We start from the raw sequence: 27443 nt of genomic DNA on the forward strand, positions 1-27443 counted from the left end.
TTAAAATTGAGACGATGCATTTCTCACATAAAAAGGGTGTTCACAGAATTACATCATAACTCTGATAACTCGTTGTTTCACTCAAAGTGCATCAACATGGTCTACTTATGCAATACTCTGAAGAGGTCCTTGGCTGTAAGCGGGTACATCACCAAAGTACGAAGCTAGACAAAGGGAACAAAATTATTTAGCTTTGGATCGTACAAATGATATCTGTCACCCTTCTCAAAAGCTCATAAAACATGCATGATAATCGATACTGCAGTGGTCAGTTAACTCGTTTATCTACTGTTGAGTCTAACATTCAGTTACAAATCCCTCTCCAAGTGTTCTAACTATGACATAAATTGTGAAATTCCACTATCCAACAGGCAAACAACTTGAGACAATAACGTTAAGAAAAAAAAGAGATAAGAGCAGCCATGAGGAGTGCACATACCTTCAGCTTGCTTTTCCACCTTTTAAAAGTTTATCACAAATGCAACATCCGTGTCAATGGAGAACTCATGGGTTTCTCATCTTTACTGTACTGAACCACTGCATTTTGGAACAACTGAAGAGATTAAAATTTCAGTTGTGCTGATACAAAAAATGTCAAAAATATATTTACGGACATACCTTGGCAGGACAGATATCAGCTTCCTTCAAACTCAAACATGCTTCAAGCTGCTTCAATCCAGCGCATATGATTGCGCTCGAGGCAAAGAGCAACCTGCAAGACCGAAGGAGGAACATATTAGAATCAATATGTGCTGCATAACATTATGTGGAGTTGAGTACTTGAAAAGTGGTTGTGGTTTGCTAATTATAACATGGCAGGGAAAGGCAGAGTTAATTGTCCAAATATCAAGGAAGCAGTGTGGTTTTCTTAAGTACAGTTTGGTAATGTTAGTACACACTCTACTAGTATGCAGAGCTAGACATGCTAAATGATAATTCATCGAACTGATGCCTCAAAATGTAACCAAAGTCAATGAATAGTTGAAGACTACCATGCATATGAAATGCAAGACATCATAAAGAATTGCAAGCACAATCTCGTATCAACTATCTTTATTCTTACCCAGAAAAAAAGTATCTTTGTTCTCTTCTCCTTTTGCAAATACTTTTAGGACACACATGAGGTGAATCATCACAAAAGCACCCAAATTCAATTGGCTTTAACATTCAAAGAGATTAATTTTAAAGAAGTTAGCTGGTAAGTAATACACCTAGTGAACACTTGCAAGTAAAGGTTGGGGTAATGCTAAGATCTGATAACACCTAGACAGCATGATACATGAGCGTAAATTTGCAGCGGGAGGGGAGGATGATCTCGGTTGTAAGATATAAAGATTCCAAGAACTTTACCTTTCAACAAGTACTCCAAATGCACATTGTGGTAGTACGCGTCCATAAAAGCCACCTCCAAATGTCTCTTGTACTTTGTTTTGAGTTGAATAGAGCACTTGAGCTGGTTTAAGAGGTTGAGTCATTTAGACTGCATTCTGAGAATCTGCTGTAAATGGTACAATGCATCGAGTGCAATAAGAAAACCTGTGATGCATAGACATTGACAGTCAAAAGTGAGATCAACCACCATCAGCCACCAAGAAATTCAGAGTTCTCTCACAATAAGCGAGAACCCACAAATTCACAGTTCTCCCACGAGCATTGATTTTGTGAGAACTTCCAAGGCGGTGTGTCTGGACTGCAGTTTGAACTTCGAAAGAAATGCTGGGCTCATGCTGAAGAATGTGAAGTTGTGACAAAGCATTTTTGAACATATAGAATCATAGTAGTTTGGAATATTTTGCCCCCTCATGTAAACTGATAGGTGATGTCTGCTCCTACCAGTTGACATTCAGCACCTTCATAGTAGATTCATGGGCAGCTACCAATGATACAAACAATGCTGAAGGTCAAGACAGCGATGCTTTATTATTTTGCACATAATTACTCATGCAAAAAGATAAGCCAATACCTTCAAAAGAAAAGGCTCTTGATACCTAAACAACAATGTGGCAAACAAGAGGCTTAAGAGAGTATACCACCAAAGGCATGCATAAGAGACTGTCAATAGATCCTATTGATAAACTGTATCAATAATTAAAATCTTAAATACGGCAATATACATTCCCCCCTTCATTAAAAAATTTAGATTTGGCTTCTTTCTTGCTACAGGAACCATGAACCGGTTAACAGATTCCTTAAGTAGTTACTCCAATGAAGGGGAAACTTGACATGATTAGTGAAAATATAAAACCCACGGTGGAGATGTGCCGGCATTAGTCATGTCATTGCACACCAAAAGAAAATGAATCATTCAAAGGACTGAGGACAGCGGACCACCAATTCCTTTTCAATTGCTTCCCAAGCAGGCACTTCAAGTTTCTATTCCCTGTCCCTCGCTCCAGTTCATTTCTTAAAGTTTTATATTCAGAAAGTGGAAAATCCATAAGATCTCACGACCAACTCATGGTTCTGGCACATGGATAGCAAGCTTCCACGCACCCCTGTCCATGGCTAGTTCTTTGGTGATACTCCCCAATCCTTCATATCTCTCTTTACAGACTCCTCCCATGTCAAATTCGGTCTACCATGACCTCTCTTAACATTATCCGCACGCTTTAGCCATCGGCTATGCACTAGAGCTTCTAGAGGCCTGCGCTGAATATGCCCAAACCATCTCATACGATGTTGTGCGAGCTTCTCATCAATTGGTGCTACGCCAACTCCATCCTATATATCATCATTTCAGACCCGATCCTTCCTCGTGTGGCCACACATCAATGTCAACATGCACATCTCTGCTACACCTAACTGTTGAACATGTTACCTTTTAGTCGGCCAACACTCAGCACCATACAACATTGCGGGTCGAACATCCGTCCTGTAAAACTTGCCTTTTTAGCTTCTGTGGCACTCTCTTGTCACAGACAATGCCAGAAACTTGGCACCACTTCATCTATCCAGCTTTGATTCGATGATTCACATCTTCATCAATACCCCCATCCTTCTACACCTTTGATCCCCAATATCGAAAGTTGTCCTTCTGAGGCACCACTTGCCCATCAAGGCTAACCTCCTCCTCCTCGCGCCTAGTAGTACTGAAACCACACCCTCATGTACTCGATTTTAGTTCTACTAACCATAAAACCTTTCAATTCCAAGATTTGTCTCTGTAACTCTAACTTTCTATTGAGCCTCGTCTGACTATCGTCAACTAGCACCACATCATCCGCAAAGAGCATACACCATGGGATATCTCCTTGTATATCCCTTGTGACCTCATCCACCACCAAAGCAAAAAGATAAGGGCTCAAAGCTGACCCTTGATGTAGTGTCGACATCACTTGTTCGAACACTTGTCACAACATTATCGTACATGTCCTTGATGAGGGTAATGTACTTTGCTGGGATCTTGTGTTTCTCCAAGGCCCACCACATGACATTCCGCGATATTTTATCATAGGCCTTCTCCAAGTCGATGAACACCATATGCAGGTCCTTATGCTCCTTGGTCGACCTCCCAGGAATGAACCCAAACCGATTTTTGGTCACACCTGTCATTCTTCTTAAGTGGTGCTCAATGACTCTCCCATACCTCCATTGTATAGCTCATCAGCTTAATTCCATGGTGATTGGTACAACTCTGAACATCCCCCTCGTTCGATTGGTACTAATATAATCCGTCTCCATTCTTCTGACATCTTGTTTGCCCCAAAAATGAGGTTGAAAAGCTTGGTTAGCCATACTATCGCTATATCCTCGAGGCCTTTCCACACCTGAATGGGGATACAATCAGGGCCCATCGCCTTGCCTCCTTTCATCCTTTTAAAGCCTCCTTGACCTTAGACTCTTGGATTTGCCACACAAAGTGCCTGCTAGTATAATCAAAGGAGTCATCCAGATGAATGGTAGAATTCTCATTCTCCCCATTGAATAGCTTGTCGAAGTACTGCCGCCATATATGCTTAATCTCCTCACCCTTCACCAGGAGTTAGTCTGCTCCGTCCTTTGATGCATTTGACTTGGACAACATCCCTCGTCTTCCTCTCTCCGATCTTGGTCATCTTATAGATGTCCCTTTTGCCTTCCTTCGTGCCTAACCGCTGGTATAGATGTCCTCATATGCCCGACCCCTTACTTCACTGACAGCTCACTTTGCAACCTTCGTCGCCATCTTGTACGTCTCTATGTTGTCTGCACTCCTATCAAGGTATAGGCGTCTGAAACAATCTTTCGTCTCCTTAATAGCCTTCTGGACATCATCATTCCACCACCAGGTATCCTTTGCTGCGCTTCTCCTTCCCCTGGACACTCTAAACTCCTCTGAGGCCACCTTTGAACATAAAATCAATTTTCAAACATCATGTAATGTTATAGTCGAACAAATGGAAGAGCATTGTCACACATACGAATATCATGCAAACATCATTGTCTCACATACGAGTCCTTGAGAATATGATATGAATAAGGAAGATCTTTAAAGTATTACATGGTTCTCTCAACAAAAGCATACACCATAAACCTAACCATCAAGGAAAGACACTCGCAACAATAGCACGTATGGTACCTATATTACCTTAATCAATGGATGCAAATTGATGAGAGGTGCTCTCCTTGTGAACATAAAATTCACAAGGAGAGCACCTCTATATTACCTTTGATGGTTTACCTAGGTTAAACATAAAATTTTCCTTGAAGCTCGATACTCGAAGAGCACCATCCAGCCAAAGTCACCTTGTGCTACCGCCATAATTTGCCAACTAAAAGGGCGACACGCACCATGATCACGGGATTTAAATTCGACCGTTCTATGCCATGCACTCTGAGAGACCGCCCCTCGCGTGCATATTCTGACACACCTCGCACGCACGTGCTTAAACACCCATTCCAGGGAATAAAAAAAGCAACAGAATACGAGAAGTATTTCCTTTCTTAAAGGTTCACTCATTTTTTAAAGAGGCTCACTCATTTTGTCCTACCATATGTGTAGTTCACACGAAGAAGAGGAATCCAACTATCTAGCCCTCTTGGGCATGTAGTTTTTGGCAAGGGCAACAAAAATGGCAAAGTTCAGCAAAGTGATGGTGACAACGAGCAGAAAGTAGTAATCTAGATGCCCATTATCTAATTCCGATGGAAACCATCCCGACGAGATGGACTAGAAGTAGAAGGCCGTCGACATGCTCTTCATCACCTCCAGCGACTGGTCATAGAAGAACCGCAGCTGCCCCACACAGAGCGACACATCTGAAGGAACAAAGGCGATTTTCACCTTCCCACAATGAGCAGGTGCTCAGGCTCAGGACCAACAGCTTAGGCGAGGGCAACATGATGAGTTGTTGCTCCTGTCAGGCTCGGGCCAACTACGCGCAGCCTTGAAGCTCATCGGTGTCCAAGTGTCGGGGGATCAAAGGGGGACGACGGGGGCTAGAACGACTACCCTCCGTTCTTGGTGGTGGCCGTGAAGGGAACTAGAGGGCGGCGGGTGTGGAGGACTGGACTGAGATGTGATGGCGGTTCAAGTGGCGATGGCTAGTAGGAACCCTAGCGACGAGGGACAAAGAGCTCCAATTTGTTCTCTCGTGCGAGGGGGTGAACAAGTCCAGTCGGTTTTCTTTTGGGTGTTCGAGGGAATAATGGGAGGTGAGTGTTGTGGCATGTTTGCTGTAAAATGTGCAAATAACAGTGGCAGTTGGATATACCTTATCATTTTTAAGTGAGCTACTGCGGGAAGCCACTCGACCCCCATCTTATTTCCATTGTGAAGGAGATGCACTTGAAAATAAGTTAAGCCCAGCACCCCAAAGCAAGTTCTTTTGAACTTTTGGCTAAATTTGGTAGTTAAGCTACTATAAGCTGCAAAAGAACTGGCCCTTAGTGGCTCTCGACCATATATGATCCTTTACCTGATGTGTATCGCCTCGCCTTACTCTAAGAGTCGCGGGAGTTGTGCTCCTCTCACCATGGACCTTGGGCTATACCGACGACTTCAAGCTCGAGGTCATCGAGGAAACGGTGGAATCCGGCCATCCATCTTCTGCTAGATTCCAAGCTCGAGGTCATCGAGGAAACGGTGGAATCTGGGGCCAGATTCCATCGTTTCCTCGATGACCTCGAGCTTGGTGAGATCAACCTCATCGAGCGGCGCTACACTTGGAGCAATGAGAGATGGTCGCCGACCTTGGTGTGGCTGGACCGCTTGATCTGCTCGATGGACTGGGAATAACGACATCCTAGTTGCTTGTTCCACGTTGGATTCTCCATGGTGTCAAGTCACTGCCCAATTATCCCGTGCGCCACGCTTTTGACGCCTAGGGCTCACAAGTTCCACTTCGAGGATATCTAGCCGAATTTTGATGGCTTCCGCTAGGTGGTTGCGATGACTGGAATGTGCAACCGCACCTCGACCCAATCCAGCATTTGGGTGTCACTGGTAAAGCGTACGGCCAATGCGGCAATCAAAATATTGGTAGCATCAAGCTACAGCTACTCATGGCCAAGGAAAGCATCTTCCTGCTCAACGTGGTGCAAGAGTCTTGACAGTTCTCCCTCAAGAAGTTCGACCTATGCAAAGAGTTAAAGCTTAAGTTGCTTGGTTTGGCATCCCTCAAGCGTACCGTTGCCCGCCAGCGCTCCCACAAGGATAGGGAGCAGATGTTGGGCACGGAAAGTACGAACACACGCTACTTCCACACCCATGCATGCCATCGCCACCATAAAAAACCATGTTGGTCACCATCGCCTATGATGATGTTGTCACCTTGACCAACGAGGATAAGGAGAAGATGCTGGTAGACTACTTGACAATCATGGGTTGTACCGTCCCTTGCCTTGTGGTTTTATGAGCTTGATTGGGAGATCATCAAACACGAGATTACCGCCACCATCCACCAGCTCTATTTGGTTAGCCTCGCCGAACTCAATGGTGCCCTCATCGTCTTGTTACTAAAGGAAAAATCGATTGTGATCAAGCACTTCTACCGAATTTATTTGTCATATAGCTTTGGCAGGTTTTTCTCCAGGCAGCTTGCCCTCTGCGTCGTACATTGACTCCTCGAGCTAATCAAGGAAAACCAGAGCGCCTTCATTCACGGTTGCTCCATTCACGACAACTTCCATATGGTTTAGCTCACCGCCACTGCCTTGCACATCAGATGCTCGGGCTCAAGGTTGACATTGTGAAGGCATTCCGTTCATTCTCATGGCCCTTCCTCCTACAGGTCTTGCGGTACACCGACTTTGGCAACATATTCATCAAGTTGGTCTGCATTATTCTACAACCGACATCCTCAAAAATCCATTCGTCGTCATGGCTGGAAGGCATATTCTTCACCGTCATGGGTTGTGGCAAGGCAACCCCCTTTCGGTGTTGTTGTTTCTTCTTTATAGGGCATAGGCATATTAGAGCCACTGCGTTGCCTTGGCGCCAAGCACCAAGTGTCATTGTACATTGTCGACGTGGTTGTCGTCCTCTCTCCAACATGCGACAAACTAATCTTGGAACGACTTGTGCCTAGCTCTTTGGCAGGCTTATGCACCAATTTTGACACGTGCTCCGTCGCACGAAAAGACAATTGCACCCGTTGTACCAATCCATTTGCGGCGAACTTGAGCTTCAAATGATCATAAAAGGCTTCCCATGTGCCTTCTTGCTGCTCCCATGTGTGTGAAGTCTATATGTGAATTGCCTTAGCCCTTTCCATTAGTTTAGATTTTTGGTTGCGTTGGCTAGTGCATGAAGCTCAACATGGTATCAAGGCCTAAGGACTTGAGTTCAAGTCCTGGTTTTTGCAATTTATTCAGAAATTGTTGTTGCCCCCCTCTGTGTCCACATATAGGCCTCTTGAGCCATACCTCTATTAACATGTTGACTTCCGCAACACATGTGAGGGTTTTTTTGAAGTGCATATGTGGATTGCCTAGCCCTTCCCATTGGTATGGACTTTTGGTTGCATTGCCTAGTGGCATAAAGCTTAACATGGTATCAGCGCATATGGTCTTGAGTTCAAGTCCTGACTTACACAGTTTATCCAAAACTTTATTGTTGCCCCCCTCTGTGTTCACGTATAGGCCTCTTGAGCTATACCTCTGAGTCTATTCACGTGTTGATTTTCTGGCATCACACGTGAGAGGGAGTGTTGAAGTGTATATGAGGATTACCCTAGCCCTTTCCATCAGTTCAGACTTTTGTTGTGTTGGCTAGTGCATGAAGCTTTGTTCAAATATATTGTCCATCTCTCTCCATCAATTCGGACTTTTGGATGAGTTAGCTAGAGCATGATTCAATATGGTATCCAAGCCAAGAGGTTTTGAGTTTAAGACCCTCTCAACGTAGTATTAAAGAAAAAGATTCTACGGCCACATCGATCCCACATCTAAGGATTGAGTAGCCTAGCCGTGAGGGGGAGTGTTGAAATATATTGCCCATCTCTTACCATAAGTTTAGATTTTTGAATGAGTTGACTGGAGCATGAATTCAATAAGCTTAACACCGTGCACCTACCTAAGCCTCCCCTTGTCGTTAAAGAAGATTCGCAAGGTCCACTTGCAGCCTCTTTTGGATAAAGATCTCAATTACATCACAATCGCATCCCCACATAGATTGCTAATTTGCTCAATATTGGAGGTTGGCTCATGCTGGTCAAATCGGTGCTTCTTTCCATCCCAATTTGCAAATTAACATGCTTCTTAAAAAATTGGCGAATTAATTCAAACAATTAATATGTCCTTTACTAGAAATGGAACTAGGAAATTAGACGGATGATCCCTTTGGACTAAGGGTGAAACCAGATCGCATTCGGATCGATAATGGTCATACGTATCCTATTCCAAATTTATTTTCGGATTCAGAAGTGGGACGGGTGCATATTCGAATACCAGATTATGCATATTCGAATACCAATACAATAACGGAATGCACTCGGGTCAAAAGTGGACAAACATAATTGTATAATAAGAAACATCCACAAGTAGTAAAGAATACACAAAAAGAGCCATAAATGATTAACAGTATGTAACCTAGCCATCCATCGCTCTATGCCTTATTCTTTGGATGAGATTTTCATTGATTATTCTCTCATAGTAATCCAGCCCATAAAACAAACCACGAAGTGCTTGCATATTGGGCCTCTATAGACTGAAGCGCATGCACCACATTTCTCTAGGCCTTTGCGACTGCATGTGCACAACACACAACAGCGAACTGCGAACTGCTTTCATCTAAAAGAAAGTTGCGAACAGTCTACGGGTGTCGGAGGCGATTGTTTAGTACCACCTCCCTTCCAAAGTGTCCCAAGCGTAGGGTACCATCGGTTGGTGCTATATAAAAAAAGAATGGGGGTGTGTGCATAGACCAGGAAAGCCTAATAGCTATGCACCCACGTCGCTAGTTGAGTGCCTCTTGGGTTTCTCGAGAAAAATTGTTGTTAAGTCATTTTTTGGCTAGTTGCACGGCCAACATAACATAAAAATTGGATAACTAAAATTTTAGACCGGATAATCTGATCGTAAATACAAATAATTTGGTATCTGGCAGATAATGCCTGCACCGCATCGTATTCCCGATCTAGTGTAGGTGTGTAGGAATCCGCTATCTGGTTCCATATCCGCGAGATAGCATTTTCTCTTCACATATCCTTGAATTCAAAACTGGATTCAATCCAGCAATTAGCGTTTTCTCTTCCCATATCCTATGAATTCGAAACCGGATTCGGTCCAGCAATTATTCGATCCGGTTTCAACCCTCACTCCGGACCTCGCAGGATCTCTCAATGAAGCTAAAGCGAGCAAGTTCATGCGAAACCTCAATTGCTTCTTGCCCATAGTGCCTTATGCGCCTTGTCAAAGCTATACTCAGCATGTTTCATTCCCGCAGTGCCTTTATAGTCAACACCACACCTGAAGTACAATCTCTAATGAGTCGTTCTCCACCTCGTGGTAGCTGATTACCCATTCCTTCTACTAGTTTTTTTTGCGTTCCAGTCAGAGAGCTTTATTCAACGAACGAACACCTGGCATCATCAGCTAACAAGCTGGCGAGTAGGAAAGAGGGTCTCAAACCAGTCCAACTTTCGGTAACCGTCAGAGTGCATGCATGTTTTGCACAAAGATGGGCCGGTACATTGGCTGATCGGTTTACATGTTGAATATCAAAAGAAGAAAGAGGAAGCTAGCTCTTCAATTTTTAATAATACTAGTGCCACAGCAGACAAGCTATAGTGGCGAGTTTTCCAGAGATTAACAATCTCCAGGCAATCTGTTTCCATGATCACATGTGAGAATCCACGCAGGTTTGCAAAAATCAGCCCATCTCACAGCGCCATCATCTCAACAATGAACGGATCAGAGACACCCAAGTGGGGTTTACTCCAAGCGCTAAGTAAAGCAATGCTGGAGCGCGCAACTCCGCCAGCACCCACCCACCTTGTCGGAATCCATGCTCAAAGCCGCATTCGTGTTGATCTTAACAATCCCTACGTCAGACGGTACCTAGCCATGTCCAGGAAGAATGGAAGCATGAGACTGGGGTATATCAAGCAACGCCAGATCCTCCCTGATGCGCTTGACCAAAGTGAATAGGTCGAGCTGTTCGTACCAAAAGAATCAGTAGCGAAACCTGCAAAATTGTCGATGGAGAACTAAAAGAAGCATCTAGGAGACATTGAAGTCTCGTAATCTCCAGCATGGCCAGGGGCTCAACTGAAGAGGCCGACAAAGAAGTGCCAGAGGATGAAGAACCAGAAGCAGTGAGTAGTTGTCGAAGTCATGCAATCTCCTACGCGGTGAAGGACACCGCTGAAGTGGGTCACGTAGAACTACCATAAGAGGAGTGGCCACCAGCACTTGTGTAAGTGGCTAGAGGCAGTGTAGCACGACAAATACCGGTTGGAGAGGTCGGCGGAGGAGATGAGGTCGCAGGCACAGAAGCGCCAAGCAAGGGAAGGTGCATGTGTGAGACGTAGTCGGTGGGTGATGTGAAGGGAAGGGAAAGATTGCGCCCCGAGGTACTCACCCACCGTAGGCAATTTTGATATAGAAACAAACCCTGGTGAGAAACTACAAGCGGTTTCAACGTAACAATTGCCTCAATGTTTTCCTGCAGGTGGTTTGAATTCTAACCGTCCATGATGCTTTCTATAACAAGAATAACCACCTCTGGTGTGGGTATTATAGGCGGCTTTGATGTCTTCGCTCACAACCGCTTCATAAGGCCGCTTGTAATGCCCGTTTTTGTACTAGTGTCGAGTCTGCAATGACAATGGACATGTTGGGCCCTATTATCTTGGAGGAGTTGTTTGTAGAGAAGCTAGGGGGACTAGCGCCCAAGAATGCGACTGGTCTAGAGATGATAATGGTCGCCTGCTAGTATATCTGGTGGGAGCGCCGACGCATTGTACATGAGAAAAAGGCGGGACTGGCAGTGCGTGCCATGATGAGCAACACAATGATAGTTGCAAACTCCATTGCTCAGAAGGAGCAGGCACCATCTTTGATTCAAAAATGGACTCGGCCAGTGTCAGGTAGGTTTCAAGCTCAATGTGGGCGCCTTCCCCCATGTTAATGGATGTAATGGGTCCTTGGAGCTGTTCTTTGTGACTCGCAGCTTTCTGGCGGCTTTACATGCAGATACAAGTAATAGGCCCTCAACGTTCCTTCTATAAAATTGAAGCGGTTCTAATGGGTCTCCAACTAGTAGAAGGAATGGGCAATCAGCTACCTCATGGTGGAGAGCGATGGCACTACCATCTCTATATGGGAGGATCGTTGGATCCCGGATCTATCCATTTTGCCCCCCACGGTCATACCAGGGGTACAACATTTGGTACTGTCGATCAACTCATCGACTCAAAAAATTGGACATGGCGACAAGAGGTGTCATGTTCTTACTATTGATGGTACTTCCCTCCCAGTCAGTAATCGAGGCGCTCTTAGCACTGTCTCGTCATGTTCCTTCTTTTGCTCATGTTCCTTGACTTGCCACATTTCAGGTAGTTAGATTGTCGACTCTGGTTGTAGTCATTCTCGACTTTGCCTCTTGTTTTGATTAGGATCGTCACATGGGTGCTCTACTTGGTGCTAGCCCTCGGCACCGTGACTCATAGGGTCTTCGGGAGCTTGACTGGTTTCATCTTCCCTTCGCCGCCACCGCTGCCAGTCTCTTTGCCTGTGTTACCTTGACTACCGACTCTTTGTGACATCATCGTCTTAGGTCACTTGTGTGGCTCTCATCTCCCATCCTTAATTCGGCATGGTCTTTTTGGATCTATCTTTGGCGGTATGTCTTTAGACTGTCAGGTTTGTCGGCTTGTAAACAGGTTCAGTTACCTTATCCTCATAGCGAGACTATGCCTCGACGTCCTTTCGAACTTGCTCACTCTGATGTTTGGCTTCTAACTCCCTTTGCCTCGAAAGGAGCCATCGTTACTATATTACTTTTAGAGATGATCTCTCGACACACATAGATATTTTTTATTTCTTATAGCGAGGTCTTATCTATGGTCTTACGTTTGCCGCCACGGTTCATAACGAGCTTTCCACTCCTATCCATGTCTTCCATGTAGATTCAGCTCATGAGTATATCTCTCATTTGCCGGGCGGATTCGTCGCTGAGAAGAGCACACTTGCTCAGTTCTCTTGTCTTGGTGATCATGTTTAGAATGGTGTTGATGAGAGCAAGCATTGTCAGCTTTAAAGTGGCTCATGCGTTGGGTTGAGGTTGTTTCTACTTTTTCCACCTATCCCATCTTCTGCTCTACAGGTTGACATTTCTCTCGAGCATCTTGTTGGTCATTTTCATGACTACTCAATGTTTCATTTATTTGGCTGTTTTTGCTACGTTGTTCTTTGCCCCCCCTCCCCCCTCCTTGAACGCACCAAACTGTCTGCTCAGTCTGTTGAATGTGTCTTCTTATGTTACAATGATGAGCTGAAGGGTTATCCATGTTGGGATGCTGTCAGTTGTCGGACATTTCTTAAGATATGACTTTTGATGAGTCTCATCCTTTCTATCCATGTCGATCCTCTCCTTCGGCCTCCCCATTGAGGATATTTCTTTCGTCACTTTTCCCGATACACCTATCACTAATGCATTGTCCTCGTCCATGCATCCCATCATACCTTCTCATACTACTGTTTTAGACCCCATGCTGTCGTCACCTACGGCTTCCCCACCTCGTTCGTTACCTAAGCCTACCTCACCTTGCTCGTCCCCCGAGGCTTCTATGATGATTCCCCCTCGTCCTCTTCTTTACCACATTGGTTGGCCGCGTGTTGTGGATTCTTCTAACGCGCCATCTCCCACGACTACCATGCCACCTTCTATTGGCAACGCACCACCTCCAGATCAACCTACTATTGACCACTATGGTTATTTTGACGTCTAGACTTCTTATTGTGATGTTATCCTGAATGGCAGAGGAAATTGCTACTAGTGAGCTCACTAGCACATGGGATCTCATTTCCCTTCCTCCAAGTGCTGACTTAGGCCAGGCCGGGCCTAATAAAGCCCGTAGCAGCAAAATGTAGGCCCCAGCCCGGCCCAGCCGTCAAGCCTAGATTTCAGACCCAGGCCTGTCCCATCAATAAAAAAACCGTCATGCCTCGGGCCGGGCCTCTTCCCTAAAACGCAAATATGTCAAGCGCAAGCGTGACCAATCCTTCGAGCTCAAAACATAAGCCCAGGCTCGGCCCACAGGCAAGATCAGGCCAGGTCGGGTCAAGCCGGGTTTCCCATGGCCATGTATACTTGTAAGTGGGTCAACAATGTTAAGACTGATTGTTCTCTTTGGCGTGACAAAGCTTATGTGGTATGTGGCTTTCAGCAGGAACATGGCCATGACCAGATGGGACATTTGCTCATGTGGCCCACATGACTACTCATCGCATGAACATTTGCTCATGTGGCCCACATGACTACTCATCGCATACTTCTCATTGTGGTTTCTATTCGCCATTTGCTTGTCTCTCAGCTTGATGCCAAAAACATATTTCTTAATGGTGAGTTGCATAAGGAGGTCTAGTTGCATAATATAGCCACCACATAGGTATTCTGGTCCTGATGGCATGATTCCTAGTATTCGTCGCTCTCTCCAACAAACCCCTCATGCCTAGTTTGAGTGTTTCGTCTTAGTGATGAGTATGGGTGGTTTTCTTACTAGTACTCGTGATCCTGCACTATATGTCCACCTTTCAGCTCGTCGTCGGACTCTTCTTCTATATGTCGATGACATTATCATCACTAGTGATGACTCTGAGTACATTGCCTTTGTGAAGGCTCATCTTAGTGACTAGTTTCTTATGTCTGATCTTGACCCACCTTGCTGCCTCATTGGGATCGATGTTTCAACTACCTCTAATGGCTTTTTTATTTCCTAAGAGAAGTATATCCAGGACCTTCTTACTCGCATTGCTTTTATTGGAAAGCACCGTTGAGACTCCTATGGAGCTCAACGTCCACCTGCGTGCTTCTGACGGCAAGCATTTGTCTGATTTGACGCGCTATCGTCATCTTGTTGGGAGTCTTGTCTATTTAGATGTCACTCTTCTGAACATTCCATATCCTATTCACATTCTAAGTCAGTTTGTCTCTGCTCCCACCTCGATCCAGTACAGTCACCTCCTCCGTGTTCTATACCTTCATGGGACTCTCGCCGTCTCTTCTTCCCACGCTCAAGTTCGGCGGTCTGCTTCTACTTACTGTGTATTTCTTGGTACTTTTCTCATTACCTGGAAGACAAAGAAACATACTTCACTTTCTTGTTCGAGTGCAGAGGCTGAGTTGCGAGCTATGACTCTTTTGGCAGCAGAGGTGACTTGGCTACGATGACTGCTTGAAAACTTTGGTGTTTTTGTCACTACACCTACTCTCTTGTGTCAGATAGTACTAGTATTGCGTGCTACCCTATGAACCATGAGCTCTCCAAGCATATTAATGTTTATGATTCCTTCATGTGCTCAAGTGTGCAAGATCAAATTATTGCTCTTCAGTATGTGCCTTTCAATTTACATTTGGTCGATTTCTTCACAAAGGCATAGACTAGAGCACAACACGGCTTCTATCTCTCCAATCTCAGTGTTGATCCACCATGAGCTTCAGGATTTTGGTGCTTCTATCTCTCCAAAAGAGACGGCCACTTAAGATCACAAACATTGCACCAAACATCTGAGGCTACTGCCCAGACGTAGCAGCCAGACCGAACCCGCAGATCACGTCGACCATGCCGACAAACTCACTACCCTCATAGCATCAAGGCGCCGCCCTTGCATTGTAGATCCAGAGACATGTCCATTAATTGTTGTTGCATCGTCGACCGAAGTCGTCACCTCGGCATACAACCATCATTTGAAGTCGTTGCTCCGTCATCCACCGAGCTTGACCATAAAGCAACCTTGCCAAACCGACAATCACGATGGAGAGGGATGTAGCACCTCAATGAAGACTTCAGGAAGGAAACAACGCTCACGGTCGCCGTCATCATTGGCGCCAACCATAATAAGTGCAGGGCTTTCACAACCACGGAGCCACACAAGGGAGCTCAGACAACGTGACGACAGTGGACATATCAGAGTGACCTGTCGCCAACAACCAAACACACCCACAATAGTTGTGGCACCTCACTCCACAACTACCATGTCATGCCATCCCAAGTAGCAGATCCACTGCAAACACTGGATCTACCAACAATCGTCCACCGTCACGGCTGATGCATAAGCATAGGGTGGCGGATGGTGCCTTTCTCCTCCCAGTGTCCTCTTCCCATCTTCCTCGCTTCCGCTTTCGCCATACCCTCGCTGCTCAGCTCTGGGTCTAAAGGCTGACTGACGACAGCAGCATCCGCTCCCGTCAGCATTTTCACCCCTTCCCACACCTCTCGTGTACTCTCCACTGCCTGCAAGTCCGACTAGGTATCATTTCCCTGCAAGTCCGACTAGGTATCATTTCCCTGGCTACGAGTTACTTGTGTGTTGCCTTGTTCCTACATCATGTGCTCCCATGCAAGTTGTCGCCATAGCTGCAAGCTCAGGCACCGCCCCCGAACTTACCCAAGGACGACAAGGGCCCAAGTGCACGTCGCTACCTTTCGCCAAGGCTAGGGACGCCCAGCAAGGGAGCGTGGGATGCGGAACCAAGTCCGTGACACATAACCCGCAAACAAGGGAAGGATACCAAGCCAAATTGGCAGGCAACGAAGAGTGCAACAGTAGGTATGGGGAAGCGATGAAAACGCTATCAGGAGCGGCACACCCTACCATCCTCTGCCTTTTCACTTGAACTTCCAAAGAACCCTGAGCTGAATTACTCGTCCCAATTTTGCCCTCACGGTCTTATAAGACTTGTCACCTTATTTCCCCTTGCACAAGGGAGGTCCCTTTACCAACGACGCGGGGTTGCCTGCAATCAGTAACCTCTTGCAAGGTGGCTTCACACCAGGATCCCCTAAATTAACATTTGTTTGCATTGGCACTGCATGTACCTATATTTCCATTCGCGGGGTCAAAATCATTTTTCTCCATATACATCGGGTCGAGTCATGCCTAGTTTTCCCTCCACAGCCACCTTGGCTTCTACTAGCCCAGCCACCTATTCCATAGGTGGTAATACCACAAGGCTGAGTAATGAACTCATTTCTAGACTGGAAACACATCTAAGGGCATGTTCTGATTCTCTCCAACTCTCAACTCCACAAACTCCACTAGTTTTTTTTTTTTTGAGACAAACAAACTCCACTAGTGAAGTTGATCCGAACGCCTGAGCTCCATGGAGTGAACTTCTCAAAGCGTAAAACCAAGTTGGGCCAGCCCAGCTTCACAAAACTAGAAAGCTTCACAAAACTAGAAAGCTGGAGTTGTTCATATTTACATCCACACTGCTACCACCAAAGAAAACGTTTGGGCACCATGAGCCCAACTAATCGTTACACTCCTGTCTCCCTTCAAATGGGCTTGTTTGTTGTGAACCCAAGTCTTGCCGAACAGGCCAGAAGGGCTCTGCCAGGCCAAGGCACGTTGGATAAGCTGCTGCTCATCCCGAACGTTCTCTAATCGCCGGGGGAATCTGGAAGCTAGCGAAAGAAGCCAGACATGCAGATTTGGAGAAGCTTGGAGAGAATCAGACCTGGCCCTAAGTTGGCCATCATAAAATCGCCAAAAAAAACTCCTTTTGATCATGAATCCCATCCCCACAATGTTCTATAACATGGTCAATCGTATCGTAATTTGCACAAAAAGGCGGCATCTTCTTGTATAGCACATGGAACATTAGGGGTAATTTACCTCGCTCAACATTCCCTAAGAACCTCAAAGGGGGCAGGCTTCTCTAGTTTGATCTTGACGCGCACTCATACAAACTTTCATGCTAACATCAGATTGAGTAACACAAATTAAAATTTAGGTAAATAGTGCTAGCATCGGTATTAAAACTAGCAGATAACTACAATTGTCGCTGCAAAAACTATTGTTGTAGCTGCCAAAACTTTTTTCTTGCCGGAATGAATGAACAGAAATTGAAGTCATGTGAGCATGCAAGGTTGGTAGCAAATTTACAAATTAAAACAAACACATTTGTTTGTCGAATTTGCGGTGGGATGTGTTTCTTGTTTTAAACCCGGCATGGGGGGAGGGGGTTCCACCTGAATGTGACCTCATTCAAAAAGAGGATTGATCTAGTTTAGAAGGGAAACCAGATCAGAAACCAAACAGAGGGCACGACACAAGCGACATATCCTCGTCGACCACACTACACAAGCGACAATTGCACTAAAACGCATGCCCCCAGATCTGAAGCGGCACGACTCAAACTTGTATTCCTAGGTGGCCATAGGCTACACACGTACATGTGTGGTACAATACGCAAAAGGCTCCTTGTATAACAGGGAAAATGCAAAGGGTCACGACTATAATATTATACATCAGGACCTCAACGCTTTTCAACTTCAAAGCCGGCAGAATGACTTAAATACATGTAATGATGTGCTGTGGCAGTAAGTAGCACATGTAATAAGAAAAACAGGTTAATGGGGTTACCTTTTCAAGCTCCTCAAGTACAGCCTTTGCAACAAAATTTTCTGCTCAAAAAGACTGTCCAACTCCATTCTTGGAACTATGGCTCAGACCACTATTTTCCAGAGAAAGAACACCAGCTTAGGCTTTAAAGAAACAGTATAAACAACACAGCAAGATATGATTATTTACCATCAAAGACGTAGGACTGAATTTGCTGTTGGGGGATTCTGCAACTTGTAGAATGCATCATCTGCATTCTCCTTAACAACCCGGTATTGAATTGTACAGATCAGCTGAACAAAGACATTATCCTGCAAGGGAAAAGGAGATCATCAATTATTTCAGCAAGTATACAAATAAGCAAAGCCGTCATTGCATTCACCTGGATTTTAGGTACTACAGCTCATCAATCACATGGTCAGAAACTCAAGTGAACGATTGGGTCATTATGGCCAAGTTTCCAAACATCTCCCATCAGTAGCAAAAATTAGATAAAAAGGATGGTTTGCTCCAGTTATAAACCCAATTTAAGTCCAGGACCCAACGTTGTGCAAACAATGTTCTCCAACTGTCACACATAATTTCTCTATCAATATTAACATCATCCCACAGCATTAACACTACTATCTTTTTTCACATTCAGAATCTAGCATCAGTGCCTGCTGCGGTCTCATTGTAACGCAACAATGCGGTCTCATTGTAACGCAACAATGATTTGAACTAACAATGGAATGGGCCATGTACATGCCACAGACTTCAAGTTTCATCCTAAGACTCTGCATAGGAAGGTGGACTCTTCTGATGAATCGGAGCACAAGGCAAGTTCTATGGATTTTGTTATGTGTATATTGAATGATTTCCATTTGAATCTATGTTATTTCTCTGTGGGGTCATAATCCATTGCTTCTACTAAAAAACTCTGCCTTCCTCTTAAAAATGTAGACACATTAATATAATGCTGCGATGAAAAACCCAATCCTGGACATCGTCAACAGTGCCACATGCTTTAATCCTGGGCTATTCTTCAACTTCACATTTCATGGAAGGATCCAGTTCGAACTTCAGAAAACGACATACTTTTATGATGCTTGAAGCTGACTCCAGAGTAGAAGGTCTGTTTGCTACATTCTAACAGCTATTATTTGTTATAAACTTATAATCCATAAATTGTGCTACAAATTCCGGTTTCGCTTGTAGGAATCATAAACGAGAAGTATAAGATGTACACCTCTCTTTCACAAACAGATACCAAAATGGTTCGGTCGCTTTTAGCAATTTGGGAGGTATCTTTCCTGCTCTATGTGCACATATGCTGCAAATTGTTACTAATTGCTAAACCTCTCATACCTGCTTTGCTTAAGAAATTGAGCACCTAAGACTACTGGATGGATGAAACAAAACCTGCTGATATTGGTAGACCACCACAGGATGCTGTTCTTAAAAGTTATCTTCATGGTATTAAGTATGAGAGTGCTCTTTCTGCGTTGGATCCAAAAGGGGAGGGGTCCCATCACAAGGTTTCTGCCATTGAAGCCTCTGAAAAACTTGAGAGGTGCTTTAAATCATTGACTGATGTTATTGGGACTATCACATTCTCACAAAATGACTGCTGCGAAAATATTGGTAGTGATAATTCTGTTCGAAGAACATCTCATTCATTTGACGAACATGAAAAGGTAGTTCTCGGATCTTAGTTATCTGGTTATGGTTTGATTCAAGTTATATGCATATATTATTGGGTCAGCTTGTAGTGTTATCCAAAGCAGTTTAAATAAGAAACATGCCGAACCAATTTTCGCAACCTATATAATGTACCTAAAATAGTTGTAAGGTGAAGAACTGCATTGTTTGGCTTCTGGATATCAGACCCAGAAGAAATGCCTGACAAGAACCATAACCACGCCAAACAAAGCCACACTAATGGTCAAATACGAGAGGGTGGAAGATAATTCTAGGTCTGGTATGAAGTGAGTACTTCAGATGGTAGAGGATGCCAGTCCATGGTCACTTTTTGATCTTGCCAATCATTTTAGATGCAGGTTCTGATATTTCTCGTTTTAGGATTACATATGTGTATTTTTTCTAGCCACATTTGCATATTATGCTTTCGATTTGAATGTGTTTTTTACTTTCTCCTGATAAATATAACACCTCTTGTCACTTTCTTTGTTGCATGTAGATTATGAAGCACTTGGGCTTTTAAGCTGGATGGCATCCTCTCAGGTTGGAGAGGAACCAAACATCTCCCAATTCAGGGTGGACGACACGAGCAGGCTTTTTGGCCCGCTCGTGGCCCGCTCGGTCTTGCCCAGCTCGGTCCTGGCCCGTTCAAAAAAATAGCCGGTCCGGTCTGCGAAATATGGACTGAAAAATGTTCGGTCCGGTCCTGTTAAAGCCCGGTCTGCTCGGTCGGACCGAAGAAGACCGAGAGAAAATAAGGATATCCCATAATCACGGCGCTATCCCACCATAATCTGTGGCTACATCTATGGAAATAACTGCCTACAGGATTCTTGAACCGATTCTCCCCTGATTTTGCATGCTCGTTCCGTAAAAGGTAGTTATCCTAGCACGGTCGAGTCAATCCCACGACTAACTCCACGTCCAATTTGACCCACTCATCACGGCATAGGTGTAGACGAATATTCGTGGGCTCATGAACGTGATAGATTGCTTGCATGCAACCAAGAAAGTTGCTAAGTAATAAACATGCGCAGGTTCATGGCTAATAGCACTTCCCCCTCAAAAAAAAAAAAAAAAGGCTAATAGCACTTTCCACGGCACGTCCTCTTACCCGTCGCCCCTGCTCTCACGCACGTCTTCCACCTAGCCACAGCACCACCCTCTCCCTCGCGCCTCTCTCTCACCTGCGCGGCCGCGCCACCCTCTCCCTCGCTCCCTATCCCTCACGTGTTACGCCGCCGCTCCCTCGGGCGGCCGCTCCCCCTCTCCTCCGCGCGGCCGCGCCGCTCCCTCTCTCCCCCGTGCCTCTTCCTCGCCTAGCAGGTGCGTCTTCTCCTGCTCCGGCCACCGTGCTTCATCTCCGACCACCTCTCCGACATCCTGGGCCCACATGGCAGTGACTCGACATCACCGGGACCGTGAGGACCGTCGGTCCGCACCGAGCTTCACGTCTGCCGGTCCGGTCCCTGAAATCGGGACCGCTGCAATGCTCGGTCCGGTCCGGACCAGACCGCCGGCGGCCGGTCCAAACGACGGCTCGGACCGGGACCGGACCGGCCCGGACCGTGTCCACCCTGACTCCCAATGAACAACCTAGCACCGAGAGAATTGGTTTGGAAACGGCAAAAAAAAATCCCTCTACTAGCTTACATGGGGATAGGAACCAGCAACTACATATATGTATTATTATGCGGCTAAGGTAGAAAATAGTAACATGACATTATTGATAGGCTCGCTCTGCTAGACCGGCCACAGGGGCAGGGACGGGCCATGGGCTTAGAGATTCTGAATTTGGCGATTTGCTTTGGCAGTTTGAGGCTTGACCAAGGGTGTTCAACTCATAGCAACAACTCTTCCCAACGTCGCAGAGAGTTGGACAACTACAATGAATTAATTGTGCTAAAAAACATGAGCAGAGCAATCTCGTCTGTTTCTCTTCCAGCAGTTCTTAATTATGAATCCGGCAGTGGCAAGTGACGCGGACGATCAATCTAGGCTAACATCTATCCAGGGGGAACAGAGCAATCTAGACGTGGCTAAGGGACAGAAAGCATAGCACAGATTAACTACCAATTCTGTGTGCTGCAACCTCATTGTAACTCAACAAATGATCTTAACTACCAACCACCTCCCAACGAACAATCTAGCGCCAAAAGAACTGGTTCCGAAACGGCAAAACAAATTCCCTCGCTAAATTACCTGGGACTGGACACGAGGTCCTGGGCGCAGACAGCTCTTAATTTGGTGAATTTAGGCTTGGCCCGGGTTGTTTCATGTTTTCAACCTATAGCAACAACTCTTCCCAACGCTGCAGAGAATTGGGCAACCACGATTGATCAACTACTAAGTTACTACTAGCATCCCAGCAAGTAGTATTAATCGCGAATCTAGCCCGGGCGAGTGATAAAGATGATGAATTTAGGGTAGGGTACCATCAATCCAGGGGGGAACAGAACAGAGCAATCGCCTGAGGGACGGGAAGCGAAGGGGGGAAAGAAAGAGAACCTTGGTCTTGATCTCGAGCGACTGGACGCGGGTGGAGAGGGTCCCGGCGACGAGCTCGCCGGCGCGGCGGTTGAAGAAGTTGATGCCCGGCTCGGCGAGGCGGAGGAAGCGGCCCCGGTTCTCCGCCGCCGCCACGTTCGCCTGCCCACGCACCCGCACCATCTCCGACGATCCCTCGTCGCCTACTCCCTACGCTCCCCAGAGGGTCGGGCTCTCCTGCTGGGTTCCCAGCACGCACTATCGTGCAGGGCGAACCAGAGGCCAGCACGTGTCCTGGTGGACCCCACCACTTAAACAACCCAGCATATCTCTCTGATTGCAGTTAGGTTTCAGAAAATCAGCGAAACCACATCTTTCTCTCCCGCGTAACAACAGATTGCCGCCAAAATCTCTTTCGTGGCTTCATCCTTTGTCCTACCAATCTATTTCCATTGTTACCCACTCCGGATGGGAGGAGAATAGATCAAGATTGACAGAAAATTGTCCTCTCCGTGGATCAACATCTACGGTGTTCTTCAGCATGGACGGAGCTCCTGGCACTTCATCGTCTGTAGGTATGTTCTTGCTCCTGCAATGCAATGTACAGATTATTAACACTCTTGATCATACGAAGGTGATAAGATTAAAAGAAACAAACAAATAAAGAGTTGAATGTATGACATGTAAATTAGTCCTTCAGAAATAGCTCCCCATACTTCATCTTACTTAGCCCTTCGAAATTGCATTATAATTGTGTTACTGATGATCACTCCTACGATGTTGTGCACATTATGCATCAGAGTACCACCTAAGTTTGTGCTAAATTTTCTTGCATGAGATTTCTCCTTTGACTTATTCTCTTTTTTGATAACTCTAATAATAGAGATTACTGTATCAAAGAAAAAAAATCAATATTTTGCTAATGCTATTGTGACTACCATGTGTTGTTTTGCAACACATTTTGTACCATCTTTAAGAGCTTTTCATGTTACGCTAAAACCAGGACTGAATATCGTGTGATTTTTTACTCTGTGTGTTGTCCATCAACTAATTAGTATATGATGAATTTTATTAGTTAATCGCTAGAAATTAAAATGAACATGCACATGTCATTCACTTGTATTGACTTTTGGATCAACATTGTATCTAGAGTTTCCAAATGTTATCGGACTCGGGATGGCCAACATCTAAAAAATGACCAGCTGCCAATTGAGGTATTGATCACTTACATGTCATATTCCTAATTCAAGTTTATATCTCACAAGAAATTATTTCTTTGTTCTTCCAGGTCTTGGGTAGCCAATCAAGTCGCATACAAGATAAACCCTTTTAAATAGCTCTATATAAACTTTGTATCTCAGGATTGCTCTACAAAACAGTTACCTTGCGATGTAATAATTTATCTTGCCATTCCTTCTGATGTTAGATGCACAATGGTTTATGCTCAATAAAGATATATACATGAATATGAATTAGTTGTTGGTTATTCCTTTTGATATGTTAGATGTGTAACTGTGGTTTAGTTTTCCAATTAAATGTGATCTTCGGCACTACATTTACTTAAAAGCGTTTTTATCAATTTGTGATTTCCCCCCAGTACAATGCTATTGAAAAGCAGAGAAGCAGAGAAAAATGGATAGCTCTCATACTTCAAAGTTTATTTAAAAGCGTTTTCATCAATTTGTGATTTTCCCCCAGTACAATGCTATTGAAAAGCAGAGAAGCAGAGAAAAATGGATAGCTCTCATACTTCAAAGTTTAGTACGAGAGCTAGTTAGCTACCAGACAGAGGTAGATACTAGTACAGAGGTAGATGAACTAATGAATCTTCACGCACCTTTTCCTGTTGAGTCTGCATCAAGCTCGCACCTTCTAGTGCGACTGCGCGGCATCTCGGCCATCGGCTGACGGTGCAGCAGTTCCACCATGGCACCATCTCCACGGAGCGGGCTGGATAGAACCTTGGCATGGCCTTGGGTGCGCTGGAGACGGGCACCACTAGCCGTGATGGCTCCCATCTTGCCGCCGGCCAAGGACACGGTTGGGCATGCCACAGCGCCCCTAGGTGAGCAGAGCTAGCCGCGACGGATCCCATCTTTCCTCCAGCTAAGACCACGGCCCCAGCAGCTCAGCGTGCCGAAGGCGCGCGACGCTAGCTAGTGGCGACGACTCCCGTCTCACCGCCTTCCAAACCCACCCCACGGCTCCCGGCGGCGAAGCGCGCCGGAGACTGATGGCGCTACCCGCGACAGCTCTAGTTCACTAAGCGCGTCGGAGACGGGCGGGGCTAGCAGCGAAATCTCTGGTCTTGCCGCTGGCCATAGCCCGGACGCCGGATTTCACCACGCCATAATCCTTTCTTGCAGTGGAATCAGTGGTTGTGGAATAGAGGGAGCGGCAGCAGTAGTGTGCTGGGATAAGGCTTCAATAAATTAAAAAAAATAAAAACGTATTATTGAGTGGTGGGGTCCACCAGAACACGTGCTGGGGTCCACCACTCAATAATACGTTTTTATTTTTTTTTATTTATTGAAGCCTTATCCCAGCACACTACTGCTGCCGCTCCCTCTATTCCACAGCCACTGATTCCACTGCAAGAAAGGATTATGGCGTGGTGAAATCCGGCGTCCGGGCTGTGGCCAGCGGCAAGACCAGAGATTTCGCTGCTAGCCCCGCCCGTCTCCGACGCGCTTAGTGAACTAGAGCTGTCGCGGGTAGCGCCATCAGTCTCCGGCGCGCTTCGCCGCCGGGAGCCGTGGGGTGGGTTTGGAAGGCGGTGAGACGGGAGTCGTCGCCACTAGCTAGCGTCGCGCGCCTTCGGCACGCTGAGCTGCTGGGGCCGTGGTCTTAGCTGGAGGAAAGATGGGATCCGTCGCGGCTAGCTCTGCTCACCTCAGGGGCGCTGTGGCATGCCCAACCGTGTCCTTGGCCGGCGGCAAGATGGGAGCCATCACGGCTAGTGGTGCCCGTCTCCAGCGCACCCAAGGCCATGCCAAGGTTCTGTCCAGCCCGCTCCGTGGAGATGGTGCCATGGTGGAACTGCTGCACCGTCAGCCGATGGCCGAGATGCCGCGCAGTTGCACTAGAAGGTGCGAGCTTGATGCAGACTCAACAGGAAAAGGTGCGTGAAGATTCATTAGTTCATCTACCTCTGTACTAGTATCTACCTCTGTCTGGTAGCTAACTAGCTCTCGTACTAAACTTTGAAGTATGAGAGCTATCCATTTTTCTCTGCTTCTCTGCTTTTCAATAGCATTGTACTGGGGGAAAATCACAAATTGATGAAAACGCTTTTAAATAAACTTTGAAGTATGAGAGCTATCCATTTTTCTCTGCTTCTCTGCTTTTCAATAGCATTGTACTGGGGGGAAATCACAAATTGATAAAAACGCTTTTAAGTAAATGTAGTGCCGAAGATCACATTTAATTGGAAAACTAAACCACAGTTACACATCTAACATATCAAAAGGAATAACCAACAACTAATTCATATTCATGTATATATCTTTATTGAGCATAAACCATTGTGCATCTAACATCAGAAGGAATGGCAAGATAAATTATTACATCGCAAGGTAACTGTTTTGTAGAGCAATCCTGAGATACAAAGTTTATATAGAGCTATTTAAAAGGGTTTATCTTGTATGCGACTTGATTGGCTACCCAAGACCTGAAAGAACAAAGAAATAATTTCTTGTGAGATATAAACTTGAATTAGGAATATGACATGTAAGTGATCAATACCTCAATTGGCAGCTGGTCATTTTTTAGATGTTGGCCATCCCGAGTCCGATAACATTTGGAAACTCTAGATACAATGTTGATCCAAAAGTCAATACAAGTGAATGACATGTGCATGTTCATTTTAATTTCTAGCGATTAACTAATAAAATTCATCATATACTAATTAGTTGATGGACAACACACAGAGTAAAACATCACACGATATTCAGTCCTGGTTTTAGCGTAACATGAAAAGCTCTTAAAGATGGTACAAAATGTGTTGCAAAACAACACATGGTAGTCACAATAGCATTAGCAAAATATTGATTTTTTTTCTTGATACAGTAATCTCTATTATTAGAGTTATCAAAAAAGAGAATAAGTCAAAGGAGAAATCTCATGCAAGAAAATTTAGCACAAACTTAGGTGGTACTCTGATGCATAATGTGCACAACATCGTAGGAGTGATCATCAGTAACACAATTATAATGCAATTTCGAAGGGCTAAGTAAGATGAAGTATGGGGAGCTATTTCTGAAGGACTAATTTACATGTCATACATTCAACTCTTTATTTGTTTGTTTCTTTTAATCTTATCACCTTCGTATGATCAAGAGTGTTAATAATCTGTACATTGCATTGCAGGAGCAAGAACATACCTACAGACGATGAAGTGCCAGGAGCTCCGTCCATGCTGAAGAACACCGTAGATGTTGATCCACGGAGAGGACAATTTTCTGTCAATCTTGATCTATTCTCCTCCCATCCGGAGTGGGTAACAATGGAAATAGATTGGTAGGACAAAGGATGAAGCCACGAAAGAGATTTTGGCGGCAATCTGTTGTTACGCGGGAGAGAAAGATGTGGTTTCGCTGATTTTCTGAAACCTAACTGCAATCAGAGAGATATGCTGGGTTGTTTAAGTGGTGGGGTCCACCAGGACACGTGCTGGCCTCTGGTTCGCCCTGCACGATAGTGCGTGCTGGGAACCCAGCAGGAGAGCCCGACCCCCCTCTGTCGGCGGGCTGGGCTGCTGGAACGACGATTCCGGCGACGAATTCGGCGTGCGGCGTGCGGGACTTGGGTTCCCCTTTCGACACGCTTTTCTCCTCTCTGGGGGGTTTGGAAACTTTGGATGCGGGTGCGGCACGGATACGAGTACGAGTGTGCGTGGGCACGGTGGGACGCGCCCTGGCCGTGCCAACCCGGACTACGTGGCACTGAAATAAAAAAACGAAGTGTTTTACTGCTTCTAGAGAAAAGAAAAACAGTCACCCGAATATCTCGCGGACGTTAGGTTTGGGTGACTTTGAGCAGCTAATCTCAAAGACAAAAATGTGGATTTTATTTCTTAGAAAGAAGCCGAACTACAGTATGCTAATACAACTTGTGTTTACATTGTCTGGCATCCGGCACAACCAACAAGCGACGCTCAAATTTTTTTTGAACATTAGTACAGACGCAAGCGCTCATACGTACGCGCATACACTCATCCCTATGGACGCGCGCACACACATCCTATCCCTATGAGGGTCCCTCTAACCATCTAAGTATTCAACTAC

The 27443-nt window shown here is 45.4% G+C and overlaps 1 pseudogene; it reads right to left on the bottom strand.

Moving 5' to 3' along the window:
• On the bottom strand, window positions 1-27038 carry LOC123148558 (hypersensitive-induced response protein 4-like; annotated as a pseudogene).
• Window positions 27039-27443: the final 405 nt, after the last annotated feature.

The sequence above is a fragment of the Triticum aestivum genome, chromosome 7A (genome assembly GCF_018294505.1).
Source record: "Triticum aestivum cultivar Chinese Spring chromosome 7A, IWGSC CS RefSeq v2.1, whole genome shotgun sequence".
NCBI classification, from domain to species: Eukaryota; Viridiplantae; Streptophyta; class Magnoliopsida; order Poales; family Poaceae; genus Triticum; species Triticum aestivum.